The sequence below is a fragment of the Lepisosteus oculatus genome, chromosome 14, assembly GCF_040954835.1.
Source record: "Lepisosteus oculatus isolate fLepOcu1 chromosome 14, fLepOcu1.hap2, whole genome shotgun sequence".
Lineage (NCBI taxonomy): Eukaryota > Metazoa > Chordata > Actinopteri > Semionotiformes > Lepisosteidae > Lepisosteus > Lepisosteus oculatus.
In genome coordinates this window covers 34,271,133-34,288,580 of record NC_090709.1, presented here as the reverse complement: position 1 = coordinate 34,288,580, position 17,448 = coordinate 34,271,133, and the positions used below count along the sequence as shown (strand labels likewise).

The window sequence follows — 17,448 nt, the reverse complement described above, 5'->3', positions numbered from 1 at the left end:
TGGAATTTTTGCTCTTTTAGTATTTGTCTAGAAGGCTTTCTGAAGTCAGGAAGCCCATTTATTTGGTGAAAAAAGATTCTGTATTAATATTAATATTTCTCATACAACATAAATAGGGTCTTTTAGGAATAAAATGATCTTGCACTTGGAAATCTTAATAAAGCTCTGTGCTTCCATACACTCGAGCAGTTTTGATTCCTAATATTTGACCTTAGGTGTGGGAACGGGTCTTTTTTGCCATTTGATTTCCAATTGATCAGCACAGTATAGAAAATAGACCCATAAAGCAACCTCAGCAGTGACAAATGTGCAAAAAGTGATCACTTGTTTTCGCCCGCTTTCAAACTGAAACCCTTTGGTGTGTTAAGAGAATATGATAACCACTACACTGCGCAAGGTGGGAATGGGTGACTTGCAGAGAGTGTTGAAATTCGAGAAAGGACTTCTCTCAGGAATATATTTCCACATTCTGAAGAGGAGATTTACTCCATTTCTGTAGTCTGACTTCCTCTTTTGCTAGAGAGCTGTAGAATGTGGAGTCACCTATCCAGCTCTGGGAGCAGTGTGTAGATAACAGGTTTGTTACAGCCAGATGAGCACAGTAAATTAATACAGCAGAATAAACACACTGAGTATTTGAAGGGAATTAACAATCTTTTACGTCTCGCCATGTTCAATGCTGCTGTCATTTCTGTAATATTGTGATTATCACGTTCATCACACATGCGCAAGATCCCCTGTTTGAAATTGGGCAGAAACAGGTGTCTTTTTATCTTCTCACATTTTGCACTCCTGCCAGTGTTTTATGGATCTTGTTTTGTCTTATTGCAAGAATTCGAATTTCCTGTGTCATTCATCACATCACATCAAACAGCCAGCAGATCATGTCACCTTTCAGATAGTCACTCTTCTGCTTCCTAAATTTCCTAGAGACGGGTCTTTTCAGCAGAACTGACAAACGTGGCAAAGCAACCTGATAAGACCAGGTCCTAGAAGTCACTACTCAGTCAGTTACTACTGCCGAAATGCAAGCCCTTCCTCCAGCCTGAAGAAGTTGATCCTACATTACTCAGGAAGAAGATGTATCTACCAAACCTCAGAGAGCTGAGTTGGATCACTCCCCTTCTGAATGATGTAACACTCTACCACTCCTCTTCATGCACTCATGCTGGAACTTTGGGAGGCTACTGCAGACAGCAGAGGTTGGATCATACACAGAGGTTGAAATAGCTCAGCTGAGAAAGCCTTAGAATGATGCTCTAAAGGTCCCTGGTTCAATCTGGGGTTTTGGCATTTTGTTTCGTTGCGCCATTTGTTCCTCTCTGCAATGCCCTGTGTCCAAAGTCACACTTCCCTTTCTCAGCCTGAATCCCAAACTAGAGTCTTTGTGTCCTTGAGTCCCTCTTTTACCGACACTGATGAAGTACAGAAATAACTTAACATGTTTTACACTCCTTATGGTGTTTTATGGTGGGACCTTTATTTCTCTATGAATTTCCTTAGTGACAGCCCATTTGTTTTCAATATATTTCTGGTGAAGTTATTACATCGGTCTCCCCTGGTGGCTTGTTTTCATATCCCACTTCTGACAATGACTTTTCTTATGTCACTTTGATGGGAGTACAATTGGAAAAAAAAACTAAAATGTGTGTAGTTGTTTCCATATCAAACCTGTCTTCCATTTTATACAGTATTCCACAGGAGTGAATCAATTCCTTGTTTAATTTTGCAAATGATCCTGCTGTCAAAAAAACTAAATTCCCATGTAGCCAAGGAGTTGCTGAAAAGCAACTTCACTTTGATGTTTTGTGTTGTTATAACTAATTCATCTCCTTTTTAAAAAATAGATTTCTGTAGAAGAAAGGTGTCTCACACTACAGTTTAAATTGTAAACAGGTCATAGAAAAAGCTCCTTAGCTCCCTGTCAGGAATCAAACCCCACTCTCCTGTATGACAGGCAGGGATTCTCACCATGGTTAAATTGCAACCGTAATAATATTGACAACATTAATAAATGCATATATAATTGAAATTGAAAACACATCTAACACAGCATCTTTTCTGGTTATATACCACAATGCATTGCTGATATTTGTTGTTTGCCATTTAGGTTAAATACTGTCATGTTTTTCTCAGCAATCGTCTTTTGATGCGTAAGTATAAATAATGATAATACTATTTGAATACATACAGGTCTTAATATTATTTTGATTAAAAATAGTACGTTAATAAGCAATAAATGGCATATAAAATAGTGTGAAGGTGAAGATCACACAAAATCAACTACAAATGTGGGAATTTTACATTTTTAGGATTATAAATTGCATGTAGCACATTAGCAACACTACAGTAATGCTAATATAACAATAGTGTAAAAAAAATCCTGACCTAATTCCTTACAAATGCTGATACAAAATGTGAATGATTTCAGAGTTTCGGGGATTGGGTCTCCTGATAGAGATCAGAGATGAACTGAGGCATGTGGGAAAGTGTACAGAACTGGTGAACTCCCAATTCCACATCAAGAGGCTGAGCACAATGGAAGAGTCCTGTACACACAAGTGAGTCCTTGACAACATGGACAATCAAAACCTACTGGTATGATATTATATTCTCTCTGTGGTGTAGAAAATATTCACTACTAGTATTCTAGGTTACAGATAGGTCATTATATGACAGCTTACATCTGATTAATAGGATCCATCTCTGGCATACATTCTTATTTTTAGTTTATAATGTATAATCTTGCTAATGTTTTAATGCCAAAATAAAGTGTTTTATAAAAAGCTTCATGTTCTAAGAAATTACTACAACTTTTGAACTTTTAAATATTGCCACTTTGTATTCTAGGACTTAGCAAATACTGCAGAAAAGTGGAGTTAAAATGTGAAAATGTGTAATGGGTATGTCTGATTAGTTGATTAGTGAAGATCCAGTAGTAAAAATAGCTTCTAATATTATTTCTAATATAGTATTATTTCCAGATCAACCAACTTTGGAGAGTAGGCAACAGTGATTTCAAAGAAAGTGTGTTCACAGTGTTGTTAAGGTATTGCTTATAGATTTTTTAAATGTTTTTACATTACATTTTTACTTTGATCAAGTTAAAATATCCACAAAATTTAGCTTAAAGATACCTTGGTAACCACTGAATTTGCAAGGTGTAAAACTGCTAAATTGTCTTTTAAAATATAAGGATTACAGTAGTACATTTGATACTAAATATTTGAGTAAATAAACATTGAGTGAAAACTCGCTTGAGAAATGTCTAAGCTCAGGCATAATTTGGTTTTCAGACTTAAGACAAATTAACTGATGATGGAATTCAACTTCGCTGGCACAAACCAGAAAGATCAAAGACAAAAGAGGTGCCTGGGAGACACAAATCTTTTTAGAGCAATTAAAGTTAAGAACTTTAATTAAGAACTCTTATTCTATGTTGTACTTTCAAACTTTGGGTACTCTTTAATTAGGACAGACTTTATTGCTCAATTACTATGATGCAAGCTAAACTTAATACACTGATTAAGCTTTGATCTTAGTAAACCTTAATGGTTCTTTTTGAGATTATATTCAAGAAGAGATTAATCATCATTTGTCGATCATTTGTTCATTTGTTGGAGAACTTGACAATCTTTGACAATTATTATTAAATGAGCATTATACAAATGTGCGTTGATATTTTTAATATGTACCTTAATTGTAATATATATAAACACAATTGGTTTGATATGGATGTTCATTTGAAGGATTTGAGGAAACTATCAAGGATCGCAGAACAACCAAAGATACATTTGGGTCTCTGCTATTGGTAAAGATGAAAGAGTACCGTAAGTGTGAAGCTTGCATACACACGAGAGAAAAAACAGTTTTAATGCACTTCATTAAACTGATGGTGTGCTTATCAATCGTGCATAAAAAAATACATAGCAGAGGATGGTTTCGCTCCATCGACCTCTGGGTTATGGGCCCAGCACGCTTCCGCTGCGCCACTCTGCTGACAGCTGTCACAGTGTGACTCAACACAACTGCTCTATCTTTGCTTTCTAAAAGTGCGCCCGAGATGAAAAGTTTCAACGGCAAACGCAGACGTCACTTTGAGCACTTGGTCTTTTATAGTACAAATATCACACGCTGCACTACATGGGCGTGTCTTCAAGATCGTTGAGAACCAAACCTTCTGCTTTCCGAGGGAACTGATTCTTTCCTTGTTAATTCACAAATCTTCAATGAGAATCAGTGAAACGAAAACCAAACACATGTACACACTCGCGTCTTAGCCTGAAAGAAAAATGATGGAAGCATTTGAGGAATAACAAGAGTAGTCTGAACAGCTCCAGTCTATCAACTGCTCTACAAAGTGATCGCTACTTCCACACCCAGTTTATAACACTGAAAATGATTCAGGAAGCACAGCACAGTTCTAAAAGCAGTGGTTACAAAGCGTCTAGATACATAAAATGACAATTTCTCAAAAGTAAAATCTCCAGCTTTTAAATATTGTCATCCATATATTTTCGTTTTTCTCTTTTTTACATAACACGCTTTCGAGAAATAGACTGTCTTGTAATGAAGGCTGCATTAGAACGTGTATCTACATTAAAATCGGGTTTATGACTTTTGCGTTATTCAGCTTTCTTAGCGCTTGGGTCTCGATTCAGATATCGCAATAAAAGCAACAGGGGAGTAAGTTTTCCTTTTCTAAATCAAAGGTGATCTGCTCACAAGGAAGTATAAAAACTTCAGCGTTTACTTTTTGAAGACCGCAAATTGTCGAAACACTATTGCTTCATAAGCTAATAAGTAAGGTTTCTGAGCACGCATTGTATTACTAATGCTGTTATTAATTAAAAAAAGCTTAAATTCACATAATGGAATTTGGACGGCTCAAAGTAGTCTATTCTTTGGACAACTTTACTTGCCCGCTGAGTAGAGTTTAAAGCAACGACAGCAGTAGCAGTAGCAGTAATAGCAACAACGTGGTTAGAGTGTCACAATACACTCTATGAAATTATTGCGGCTTCAGATCCTTTTGTTCTGTTGAAGCTGCCTACAGGCTCTGAATTGCTGACATTGGCTGTGATCTTTTTTCAGGTTTCATGAAATTCTTCACATATTTGAAATTTTTAATTCGGGTTCGCCTAATACACGGTACCTGCAGCAGAATGCTGTGGCACATGAAGCCGTTTTGTTTATCGGTTGTAAGGATTTAGGAGCGTACTACAAATCGAGCAAGCGAAAAGAAAATTTAACAGGAGTCACTTTTTGGATTGCTAATTCATTGTGCTCTGCTCGTCTAGGTTCAAATCCCATCCTTGTCATGGTTAAGGCCTGAGACGTGTGTGTTTTTTCTTAACGGTGTTTGCATTTGTTTCCTCTTTTACTCCTGTAAACTCAGGATTTTTTTTCCTTGGTGGCAACAATACGCTTCTGCAATACAGTAAATGGTAGACTCTGCTTTCAAATTAGCTGCACCGGGATTTAAAATTCAGGAATATGAATGGCCAATTGCTTACAGCTAGGGTTTTTACGTTTTCTTATTTAGCGATTTGTGTATCAATCTTTTAACAATTCATTAAAATGCTAACAATATGTAAAATCAAAACAACAGCACCGTTAAATGCTGGGGAGACAGGTAGTTGTTTTTTTCATCAGATGCCAATCTCTAATGCTGTGTGTGAGAGCTTACGTACCTTTCCTTTTCTCACATTTTCTGACAACTATTCCAAAGGGGCACCCTGTCAGCTCCTAATACTTTTTAAAAGTCTGCCTGCATGTTTGATTATTGTCGTTTTATTTAGATAGAGTTCAATATTGATCATAACTAAAGAAAATTAGGATCACGAATAAAAAAAGGGCTGAAGATGCGAGTCGCTCTTGAATCAGAGCTGGGCGACACGGGCTTCTGTTCTGATATGATTGTACGAGAAGCAGGAGGAATCTCTTCTCTCCTATGGAGCATGAGCTGAATCAGGAGTGAGACATTTCGTATGCTCGTGCATATGTCAACGCCTGACCTACATCGTAAAACTAAATTAAAAACTAACATTAAGTTGTCAAAGACATTCATTTATATACAAACAAGAGACAGACATAGTAATGATTCTACATTAACTTGTTCTGCACTGATCAGACTAATTGAAATGTATGAAAGCCCGTTTCCGCCAGTGAGTTACAAAAAAACGAGCTATGGTATCGCAGAATTCCGGCTAAGTAACTCAGAATTGCGACTTAGTAACTCACAAGATGTTGGATGTGAACAATTTTAATAGGGTGGAGAAAACCATCTTAAATTTAGGAAAGAGTATAAATAATTACAGATGAAGATCTGAAGAAATTTGCTGATGTATGTGATTATAAAATTTACTGTATACAGATGCAGCCATTCAAAACGAGCAGGCGATACCTCATTATTTTGCGGTGCACTTGACGCAGCCTACCACGAGTTACCATAAATTCTCGTATAGTACCTCATAATACCACGTGGTACCTTAAGTAAAATAATAGTATCCGGAATTTCCGCAAGGTGGAGCTAATAAAGCTCAACCTCTCATGTTTGAGTTGTCGCCATCAAAGTCTTGATCTTAATCTTGTGTTCATCTGTACAGAGACTAGAAACTGGGGATTTTACCACCAAGGAAAACAAATCCTGAGTTTACAGGAGTAAAAGAGGAAACAAATGCAAACACCGTTTAGAAAAAACACACACGTCTCAGGCCTTAACCATGACAAGGATGGGATTTGAACCTAGACGAGCAGAGCACAATGAATTAGCAATCCAAAAAGTGACTCCTGTTTAATTTTCTTTTCGCTTGCTCGATTTGTAGTACGCTCCTAAATCCTTACAACCGATAAACAAAACGGCTTCATGTGCCACAGCATTCTGCTGCAGGTACCGTGTATTAGGCGAACCCGAATTAAATATTTCAAATATGTGAAGAATTTCATGAAACCTGAAAAAAGATCACAGCCAATGTCAGCAATTCAGAGCCTGTAGGCAGCTTCAACAGAACAAAACGATCTGAAGCCGCAATAATTTCATGGAGTGTATTGTGACACTCTAACCACGTTGTTGCTATTACTGTTACTTCTGCTGCCGTTGCTTTAAACTCTACTCAGCGGGCAAGTAAAGTTGTCCAAAGAATAGACTACTTTGAGCCGTCCAAATTCCATTATGTGAATTTAAGCTTTTTGTTTATTAATAACAGCATTAGTAAAACAATGCGTGCTCAGAAACCTTACTTATTAGCTCATGAAGCAATAGTGTTTCAACAATTTGAGGTCTTCAAAAAGTAAACGCTGAAGTTTTTATACTTCATTATACTTCATTATACATTATATACTTTTTTATACTTCACCTGAAGAAGGCTCCACGGCCGAAACGTTGTGTTCTCTTTCTTCTTTTTTTCAGCATGGAATAAACCTATTACTTGTTCCTTTGAAGTTTTTATACTTCCTTGTGAGCAGATCACCTTTGATTTAGAAAAGGAAAACTTACTCCCCTGTTGCTTTTATTGCGATATCTGAATCGAGACCCAAGCGCTAAGAAAGCTGAATAACGCAAAAGTCATAAACCCGATTTTAATGTAGATACACGTTCTAATGCAGCCTTCATTACAAGACAGTCTATTTCTCGAAAGCGTGTTATGTAAAAAAGAGAAAAACGAAAATATATGGATGACAATATTTAAAAGCTGGAAATTTTACTTTTGAGAAATTGTCATTTTATGTATCTAGACGCTTTGTAACCACTGCTTTTAGAACTGTGCTGTGCTTCCTGAATCATTTTCAGTGTTATAAACTGGGTGTGGAAGTAGCGATCACTTTGTAGAGCAGTTGATAGACTGGAGCTGTTCAGACTACTCTTGTTATTCCTCAAATGCTTCCATCATTTTTCTTTCAGGCTAAGACGCGAGTGTGTACATGTGTTTGGTTTTCGTTTCACTGATTCTCATTGAAGATTTGTGAATTAACAAGGAAAGAATCAGTTCCCTCGGAAAGCAGAAGGTTTGGTTCTCACTGATCTTGAAGACACACCCATGTAGAGCAGCGTGTGATGATTCGTACTATAAAAGACCAAGTGCTCAAAGTGACGTCTGCGTTTGCCGTTGAAACTTTTCATCTCGGGCGCACTTTTAGAAAGCAAAGATAGAGCAGTTGTGTTGAATCACACTATGACAGCTGTCAGCAGAGTGGCGCAGCGGAAGCGTGCTGGGCCCATAACCCAGAGGTCGATGGATCGAAACCATCCTCTGCTATGTATTTTTTTATGCACACCATCAGTTTAATGAAGTGCATTAAAACTGATTTTTCTCTCGTGTGTATGCAAGCTTCACACTTACGGTACTCTTTCATCTTTACCAATAGCAGAGACCCAAATGTATCTTTGGTTGTTCTGCGATCCTTGATATCCTCAAATCCTTCAAATGAACATCCATATCAAACCAATTGTGTTTATATATATTACAATTAAGGTACATGTTAAAAATATCAACGCACATTTGTATAATGCTCATTTAATAATTGTCAAAGATTGTCAAGTTCTCCAACAAATGAACAAATGATCGACAAATGATGATTAATAATCTAAAAAAAGAACCATTAAGGTTTACTAAGATCAAAACTTAATCAGTGTATTAAGTTTAGCTTGCATCATAGTAATTGAGCAATAAAGTCTGTCCTAATTAAAGAGTACCCAAAGTTTGAAAGTACAACATAGAATAAAAGTACCTTTAATTGCTCTAAAAAGATTTGTGTCTCCCAGGCACCTCTTTTGTCTTTGATCTTTCTGGTTTGTGCCAGCAAAGTTGAATTCCATCATCAGTTAATTTGTCTTAAGTCTGAAAACCAAATTATGACTGAGCTTAGACATTTCTCAAGCGAGTTTTCACTCAACGTTTATTTACTCAAATATTTAGTATCAAATGTACTACTGTAATCCTTAGATTTTAAAAGACAATTTAGCAGTTTTACACCTTGCAAATTCAGTGGTTAACAAGGTATCTTTAAGCTAAATTTTGTGGATATTTTAACTTGATCAAAGTAAAAATGTAATGTAAAAACATTAAAAAAATCTATAAGCAATACCTTAACAACACTGTGAACACACTTTCTTTGAAATCACTGTTGCCTACTCTCCAAAGTTGGTTTATCTGGAAATAATATTATATTAGAAATAATATTAGAAGCTATTTTTACTACTGGATCTTCACTAATCAACTAATCAGACATACCCATTACACAATTTTTCACATTTTAACTCCACTTTTCTGCAGTATTTGCTAAGTCCTAGAATACAAAGTGGCAATATTTCAAAGTTCAAAAGTTGTAGTAATTTCTTAGAACATGAAGCTTTTTATAAAACACTTTATTTTGGCATTAAGAAATTAGCAAGATTATACATTATAAACTAAAAATAAGAATGTATGCCAGAGATGGATCCTATTAATCAGATGTAAGCTGTCATATAATGACCTATCTGTAACCTAGAATACTAGTAGTGAATATTTTCTACACCACAGAGAGAATATAATATCATACCAGTAGGTTTTGATTGTCCATGTTGTCAAGGACTCACTTGTGTGTACAGGACTCTTCCATTGTGCTCAGCCTCTTGATGTGGAATTGGGAGTTCACCAGTTCTGTACACTTTCCCACATGCCTCAGTTCATCTCTGATCTCTATCCAGAGACCCAATACCCGAAACTCTGAAATCATTCCCATTTTGTATCAGCATTTGTAAGGAATTAGGTCAGGATTTTTTTTACACTATTGTTATATTAGCATTACTGTAGTGTTGCTAATGTGCTACATGCAATTTATAATCCTAAAAATGTAAAATTCCCACATTTGTAGTTGATTTTGTGTGATCTTCACCTTCACACTATTTTATATGCCATTTATTGCTTATTAACGTACTATTTTTAATCAAAATAATATTAAGACCTGTATGTATTCAAATAGTATTATCATTATTTATACTTACGCATCAAAAGACGATTGCTGAGAAAAACATGACAGTATTTAACCTAAATGGCAAACAACAAATATCAGCAATGCATTGTGGTATATAACCAGAAAAGATGCTGTGTTAGATATGTTTTCAATTTCAATTATATATGCATTTATTAATGTTGTCAATATTATTACGGTTGCAATTTAACCATGGTGAGAATCCCTGCCTGTCATACAGGAGAGTGGGTTTGATTCCTGACAGGGAGCTAAGGAGCTTTTTCTATGACCTGTTTACAATTTAAACTGTAGTGTGAGACACCTTTCTTCTACAGAAATCTATTTTTTAAAAAGGAGATGAATTAGTTATAACAACACAAAATATCAAAGTGAAGTTGCTTTTCAGCAACTCCTTGGCTACATGGGAATTTAGTTTTTTTGACAGCAGGGTCATTTGCAAAATTAAACAAGGAATTGATTCACTCCTGTGGAATACTGTATAAAATGGAAGACAGGTTTGATATGGAAACAACTACACACATTTTAGTTTTTTTTTCCAATTGTACTCCCATCAAAGTGACATAAGAAAGTCATTGTCAGAAGTGGGATATGAAAACAAGCCACCAGGGGAGACCGATGTAATAACTTCACCAGAAATATATTGAAAACAAATGGGCTATGTTAAGTTTCTGTACTTCATCAGTGTCGGTAAAAGAGGGACTCAAGGACACAAAGACTCTAGTTTGGGATTCAGGCTGAGAAAGGGAAGTGTGACTTTGGACACAGGGCATTGCATAGAGGAACAAATGGCGCAACGAAACAAAATGCCAAAACCCCAGATTGAACCAGGGACCTTTAGAGCATCAGTATAAAGCTTTCTCAGCTGAGGTATTTCAACCTCTGTGTACGATCTAACCTCTGCTGTCTGCAGTAGCCTCCCAAAGTTCGAGCATGAGTGCACGAAGAGGAGTGGTAGAGTGTTACGTCATTCAGAAGGGGAGTAATCCAGCTCAGCTCTCTGAGGTTTGGTAGATACATCTTCTTCCTGAGTAATGTAGGATCAACTTCTTCAGGCTGGAGGAAGGGCTTGCATTTCGGCAGTAGTAACTGACTGAGTAGTGACTTCTAGGACCTGGTCTTATCAGGTTGCTTTGCCACGTTTGTCAGTTCTGCTGAAAAGACCCGTCTCTAGGAAATTTAGGAAGCAGAAGAATGACTATCTGAAAGGTGACATGATCTGCTGGCTGTTTGATGTGATGTGATGAATGACACAGGAAATTCGAATTCTTGCAATAAGACAAAACAAGATCCATAAAACACTGGCAGGAGTGCAAAATATGAGAAGATAAAAAGACACCTGTTTCTGCCCAATTTCAAACAGGGGATCTTGCGCATGTGTGATGAACGTGATAATCACAATATTACAGAAATGACAGCAGCATTGAACATGGCGAGACGTAAAAGATTGTTAATTCCCTTCAAATACTCGCAGTGTGTTTATTCTGCTGTATTAATTTACTGTGCTCATCTGGCAGTAACAAACCTATCTAGACACTGCTCCCAGAGCTGGATAGGTGACTCCACATTCTACAGCTCTCTAGCAAAAGAGGAAGTCAGACTACAGAAATGGAGAAAATCTCCTCTTCAGAATGTGGAAATATATTCCTGAGAGAAGTCCTTTCTCAAAGTTCAACACTCTCTGCAAGTCACCCATTCCCACCTTGCGCAGTGTAGTGGTTATCACATTCTCTTAACACACCAAAGGGTTTCAGTTTGAAAGCGGGCGAAAACAAGTGATCACTTTTTGCACATTTGTCACTGCTGATGTTGCTTTATGGGTCTATTTTCTATACTGTGCTGATCAATTGGAAATCAAATGGCAAAAAAGACCCGTTCCTACACCTAAGGTCAAATATTAGGAATCAAAACTGCTCGAGTGTATGGAAGCACAGAGCTTTATTAAGATTTCCAAGTGCAAGATCTTTTTATTCATAAAAGACCCTATTTATGTTGTATGAGAAATATTAATATTAATACAGAGTCTTTTTTCAACAAATAAATGGGCTTCCTGACTTCAGAAAGCCTTCTAGAACAATACTAAAAGAGCAAAAATTCTATTTGGTAAATGAAATGAAAACACATACCCTACCAAACCTTGAGTACAGGCCATTCAGGGTGATAATACAGAACCATTTATAATTCAACAAATAAAACCTGTCAACTGCTAATCACAACTTATCATATAAAAATAAGTAGCAATACACAGTAGGGGTCTCTTGGGTGCAAGTTAAATCCATGCAAGAAGGGGGTTTAGTGTTGTATTTCCAAATCAGATATGCAAATGAGAGATCTGGCCCAGCCAATCTCAAAGCTCCCTTGGTCTGGAATGGAGCTGCTCCCCTCTTCTAGTTATTCACACTGGAGTTAGGTTACATATTAGCACATTTCATCTAACAGTTGCTCCAGAAACAAAAACGTAAACAAATGACCTGGAATGTGACCACACCTATTAGAATGTAGTTCAACAGATAACTTGTAAACCTTGTCATAAGATTTTTTTTGTTCTACAAAATATACTTTATTCCACAAAAAAAAACATCTCAAAAGGAACATCTCACACATATTAACACTCCATGTAATAAAAAACAATGGCGGAACGGAGATTGATCAATCTTTGCAAGTGGGGGCGGATTTGCGCAATTAAGATAGTCCCTCCAAACCTACCACTTGCTATTGTCCTTTAATCCCTGTATAGGGTCCAAAGTCCATTCCAGCACTCCCTCGCCGTGGGGAAACCCCATTTGGCGACGTGGTGCTTCGTCCTCCTCCTGAGGTCCGCCAGGATCCTCTCCTCCAGCTCCCTCGCCCCCCACTTTATGTTGTGCCGGATGAGAGTGTTCCTCGCCTTCCACAGTCCTTGTTTTGTGAGGGACAGCAGCAGCCCCCGCAGGTCCTGTGTCCCCTTGTCCAGTCTGGTGGGTGCCAGCCCCCAGCAGAATGTACTGGTAACTGAGCACCACACCCGTTCCCAGGAGTTGCATAATGTTGTCCATTCTGCCCCACACCGCCTTGGCGAAGGGGCAGCTCCAGAACACGTGCTCCTGAGTCTCCTCGACAAAACACGTGTCCCGGGGGCAATGCGGATTCCTGGAGATCGAGTGTCTGTAGAGGACCTTTCTGGTAGCCAGTCTCTTGTGTACAGCCATCCAGTTGAGGTCCTTCAGTTGGTTGTCAAGTTCTTTGGGCTGTGTCCTTTCCCAGACTTGTCTGGGAACCTGCAGCCTTTCGTCAGTGACCAAATGCCCCCTCACCTCTTTGTACAGGGCTCTGTGGTTGGTGCAGAGCTCTGGCTGTCTCGTGGCCTCGTACCTCCTGCTCCACTTGACAGCGTGAATGTAGAACTCCGGTTGCATCTCTGCCTTGGGCCCAGTGTTTGACCACTGGACCAAGTGCCTCATCGGGACGGAGAGCCACAGCCTGACAAAGTACTGGTACTTGTGGCCAATGGGCTCCCGCAGCGCCCGACAGACCTTGCAGTAGATGATGCAGTCGAGTTTCAGGGGGAAATGTGGGACCCCCTTCCTCGACCGGCTGACACAACCGGTTTCTCATGATGTACTCGTACTTGCCACCCCAGACGAAGCCGAAGATCATCCCTTGCAGCGCTCGTCTGAGTCTGGCCGGCAGCGGGTACACCACCACCAGGTAAACCAAAGCCAGCAGGATGTCTGCTTTCAACACCATCACTTTCCCTGCGTAGGACAGCGACCGTGTTTTCCACAGACCCAGCATCGCATTCACCTTGGCGATCCTCTCGGTCCAGTTGATGGTCTCATTTTCCTGGCTCTGGAAGGAAACCCCCAGTATTTTGAGAGGCTCTGTGCAGAGCTCGAGACCCTCCGGCTCCGTCGTCCTGTGCTTCCAGGGCCCGAAGAACTTCAGTTTGCTCTTTCGGCGGTTGAGTTTCGACCCCGAGGCTCTGGAGTATTGCTCCATGACCTGCAGGGCCCTCCTCAGCCCCCTGTCCGACCTCAGGAACAGCGTTGTGTCGTCAGCGTACTGGGAGATCTTCAGGGTTTCCCCCGCGCCTCCCGGTATCTCCAGGTGGTTGATGACAGGGTTCCGTCTCACCGCCTCTGCTAGGGGCTCTGTGAAAAGAACATAGAGAAGGGGTGAAAGGGGGCAGCCTTGTCATACTCCGGATTCCTGGGGAATGAAATCCCCCAGGTTTCCGTTTACGATGACTCTGCTGCCTATGTCAGAGTACAGTATCTTAATCCAGAGGCTGAAACTCTCTCCGAAACCGAAGCGTTCCAGCACCCTGAACAGATAGCTATGGTTCACTCTGTCGAAGGCTTTCTCCTGGTCCAGGCTGACCACCATCATGTGCATATTCCGGTCCTTGCCCCAGGCGCTGGTGTCTCTGGTCAGCTGGAGGGTCCAGCTGACGGATCGCCCTTCCACCCCACACGTCTGGTCGCTGTGGATGATGTGGGGAAGGGCGGTTCTCAGTCTGGCGGTCAGAAGCTTGGACAGGATCTTTACGTCCATGCAGAGCATCGTGATCGGCCTCCAGTTTTTGAGGTCGTCGGCATCTCCTCCCTTGAAGAGCAGGGAGATGACACCCTTCCTCATGGTGTTTCCGAGTTTCCCCCGCGGAAGATCTCCTGGACCACTTTCACCAGATCTGCCGCCAGGGTGTCCCAGAAGCAGGTGTAGAATTCCTTGGGGAGTCCATCCGGCCCTGGCACCTTGCCATTCTCCATGGACAAGAGCGCAGCCTTCAGCTCCTCGGCCGTGATCGGACCCTCCAAGTCCTCCCTCACCTCCTCTGGTACTCGTGCCTTCAGCCCCTCCAGAAAAGCATCACCTGCCTCCACCTCTGTCTGCTTTTCTGAAAAGAGCTCCTTGTAGAAAGTGGTGGTCGCTTCTATCTTGTCGCTCTCGTCCAGCACTTCCTCTCCATCTCCCCCGTCTCAGGCTGTAGATCACCCTCTTTTTCTGAGCTTCTCGGACCTGATTGAAGAAATAAGAGGAACAGGTTTCATTATTTTCATAATGCTCCCTTTGTGCCTTGACCAGGAAAGCCTTGGCTTTCTCGGTGTGCAGCTTGCGGAGCCTTTCCTTCAGGTCCCATGCCCAGGCTGATTTGAAGGCTCCTCCCCTGTTAGCCGAGCTGTACTCCTCCTCTAGTTGTCTCTGGAGTCGTGCAGCTTCCTTCTTCTCCCTGGCCGCCTTCCGTCTGCAGTACGTCTGCGCCAGGGTTCGGGTCCTGTCTTTCACCGACTCCCACCATTCCACCATGGAGCTGTAGCCGTCTCTCAGATCGACCCAGCTCGCGTAGTCTTTACGGAACAGTGCCTTGAAGTCGTCTTCCTCCAGTATCTCCCGGTTCAGCTTCCAGTACCCACGACCGAATGCCGGCAGGTTGGTGTTAGCCACCACCGTCAAGCGCTCGTGGCTGGAATACCACTCCGGGGACACCGTCGCCGACTCCAGGGAGCAGGTCGTGTGCAGAAAGATGTAGTCCAGGCGGCTGCACACTCCCCGGGAGTTTCTCCACTTCGTTCCGGCATCGTTTGGGCGGCACCGTCTGAAGCCGTCCACCAGGGAGAACTGCTTGAGTAGTTCCCCTTCTCCCAGTCGACGCTGAAGTCCCCGCCGAGTACCACCTGTCTGTTGGTGGTGCAGCAGCTGGCCAGGTCAGCAAACACTTCCTTCCGGATAGAGGGTTCCGTCGGAGCATAGACGTTAATTGCTCTCAACTTCTGCCCCCTCCAGTCGATGTCTGCGACCAGGATCCGACCCTGCACCACCGAGAAGGAGGAAACCAGCGTCATTTCTGTGTTTCCGAGGAGGATTCCCACTCCGGAAGAGTGGACCCCTCCTACGCTCCAGCATGATTCTCCCTTCGTCCATTCCCTGGTGAATGTCAGCTTGTTGCTTTCATCCTTCAGGTGGACCCCCTGTAAGAAACAAACTGAGAAAGACTTTGAGGTCAGATCTTAAAAGTCTCCCTGTCTTTTCACGGGGTCTCTCACATTTGATGTCAGAAAGGTAAGTTTCACAGTCATGATTAAGCAAATGAAAGTTTAACTTCCTCTCTGTGTACTTACAGTGGAAACTGGGGAGTCTACATCTGGGCACTGTTTAGCCTAGATGTAACTCCTCTCATTCGGGTCCTGGGGGGAATATGCTGGGCTCCCTCCAGGTCTTGTTGGGGACTGAAAATTATAGATGCTGGAAAGGTCCAGCCCTACCATCAGAACCTGGCTCCAGGGCGGCTTCAAAGTAATCCTCGTCTTCCTCGAGGGAACTCTCCTCCACCGCTTCGGGAAGGCTCTTTTCTTCCCTTTCTCCAGTTGTTTCGGGGACCTCCAGTTGCTCCTGGACCTCAGGGGAGGGGGTCCCCACTTCCTGGGCTGCCTCCTCCTGTTGCCCTTGGGCCTCTGTGGAGGGGGGTTCTGCTTCCTGGGCTGCCTCCTCCTGTTGCCCTTGGGCTTCGGGGGGGAGGGTTTCCATTTCCTGGGCTGCCTTCTCTGGTTGTTCCTGGGCCTCTGGGGAGGGATGTTCCATGTTCCGTTGGCACATAGGGATTGTATGTGTGGACTGTGATGGTCATCTGGTTTATCCTCCTCATCGGCTCCGGCCTGATATCAGAGAAACCAGTGTGCTTACCTTTCTCTGTGATTAGTTTTGTTGCCTTCTCGTATGAGGAGTCCGTGGCCATATAGGCCTCCATGTATTTCTCTGCCTTGTTGTCTTGAAGGCAGTAGAGATCTCCAGCCACCAATTGCAGGATCCCTCTCAGGAAGGTCATGAAGAAGGTTTTTGCAGTTGGCATCGTCTCTCCTTTTCTGGTCCAGTGGAACCAGATCAGTTTCCTCTTGTCTGCCATCTTCTCTTTTTCCTGGAACAAAGAAGAAGGGAAAAAGGGAGAGAAAGAGAGAAAGCAAAGGCCCTGTGGGGAGCAGCCAGGGATCCCTGGCCTTTGTCCTTGTGGGCAAAGCCCAGCTAGGTGCAGGCATAGGAGGAGGCCTTCGCTGGTCTCGAGGAGGGAGACAGGTTGTTGTGGTGAGCCACACGTACTCGGTCCCTGCTGAGAGGCAGGAGAGGCAGAGAGAGAGGAGAGCTGAAAGTGCTCTCGAGGGTCTCGAGGAGAGACTGAGTTCCGCGGGCAGGCCACGTACACCCACTCTCAGCCGAGAGGCCAAGGAGGCAGAGAGAGAGGGAGCGGATAGCGCTTCCGAGTCTCAAGGAGAAAGCAAGCGCCGCGGGCAGGCCACGAGCACCTACTCCCAGCCAAGAGACCAAGGAAACAGAGAGAGAGAGAAGAGAGAGAGTAGAGAGAGGAGAGGAAAGCACTGGTTCCCACCCAGCTCAGCTGCTACTTGGCCTTAACCCCCTGGGCTCAACCTAGAGCGATACCAGCTCAAGCACTCTTCAGGATCTTCGATCGCCTTCTAGACCTTTGGAAAGACAAGAACTGCGGGCATG

The 17,448-nt window shown here is 41.9% G+C and overlaps 2 non-coding genes across 2 annotated transcripts; one reads left to right on the top strand and one right to left on the bottom strand.

Annotated features, from left to right (window-relative positions):
- On the top strand, window positions 1-58 carry LOC138243739 (U7 small nuclear RNA). The gene has a single exon (XR_011192357.1). It is a non-coding gene; the product is annotated as a U7 small nuclear RNA (small nuclear RNA).
- Window positions 59-12,010: 11,952 nt separating this feature from the next.
- LOC138243853 (U7 small nuclear RNA) lies at window positions 12,011-12,068 on the bottom strand. The gene has a single exon (XR_011192471.1). It is a non-coding gene; the product is annotated as a U7 small nuclear RNA (small nuclear RNA).
- Between the last annotated feature and the right edge of the window lie 5,380 nt (window positions 12,069-17,448).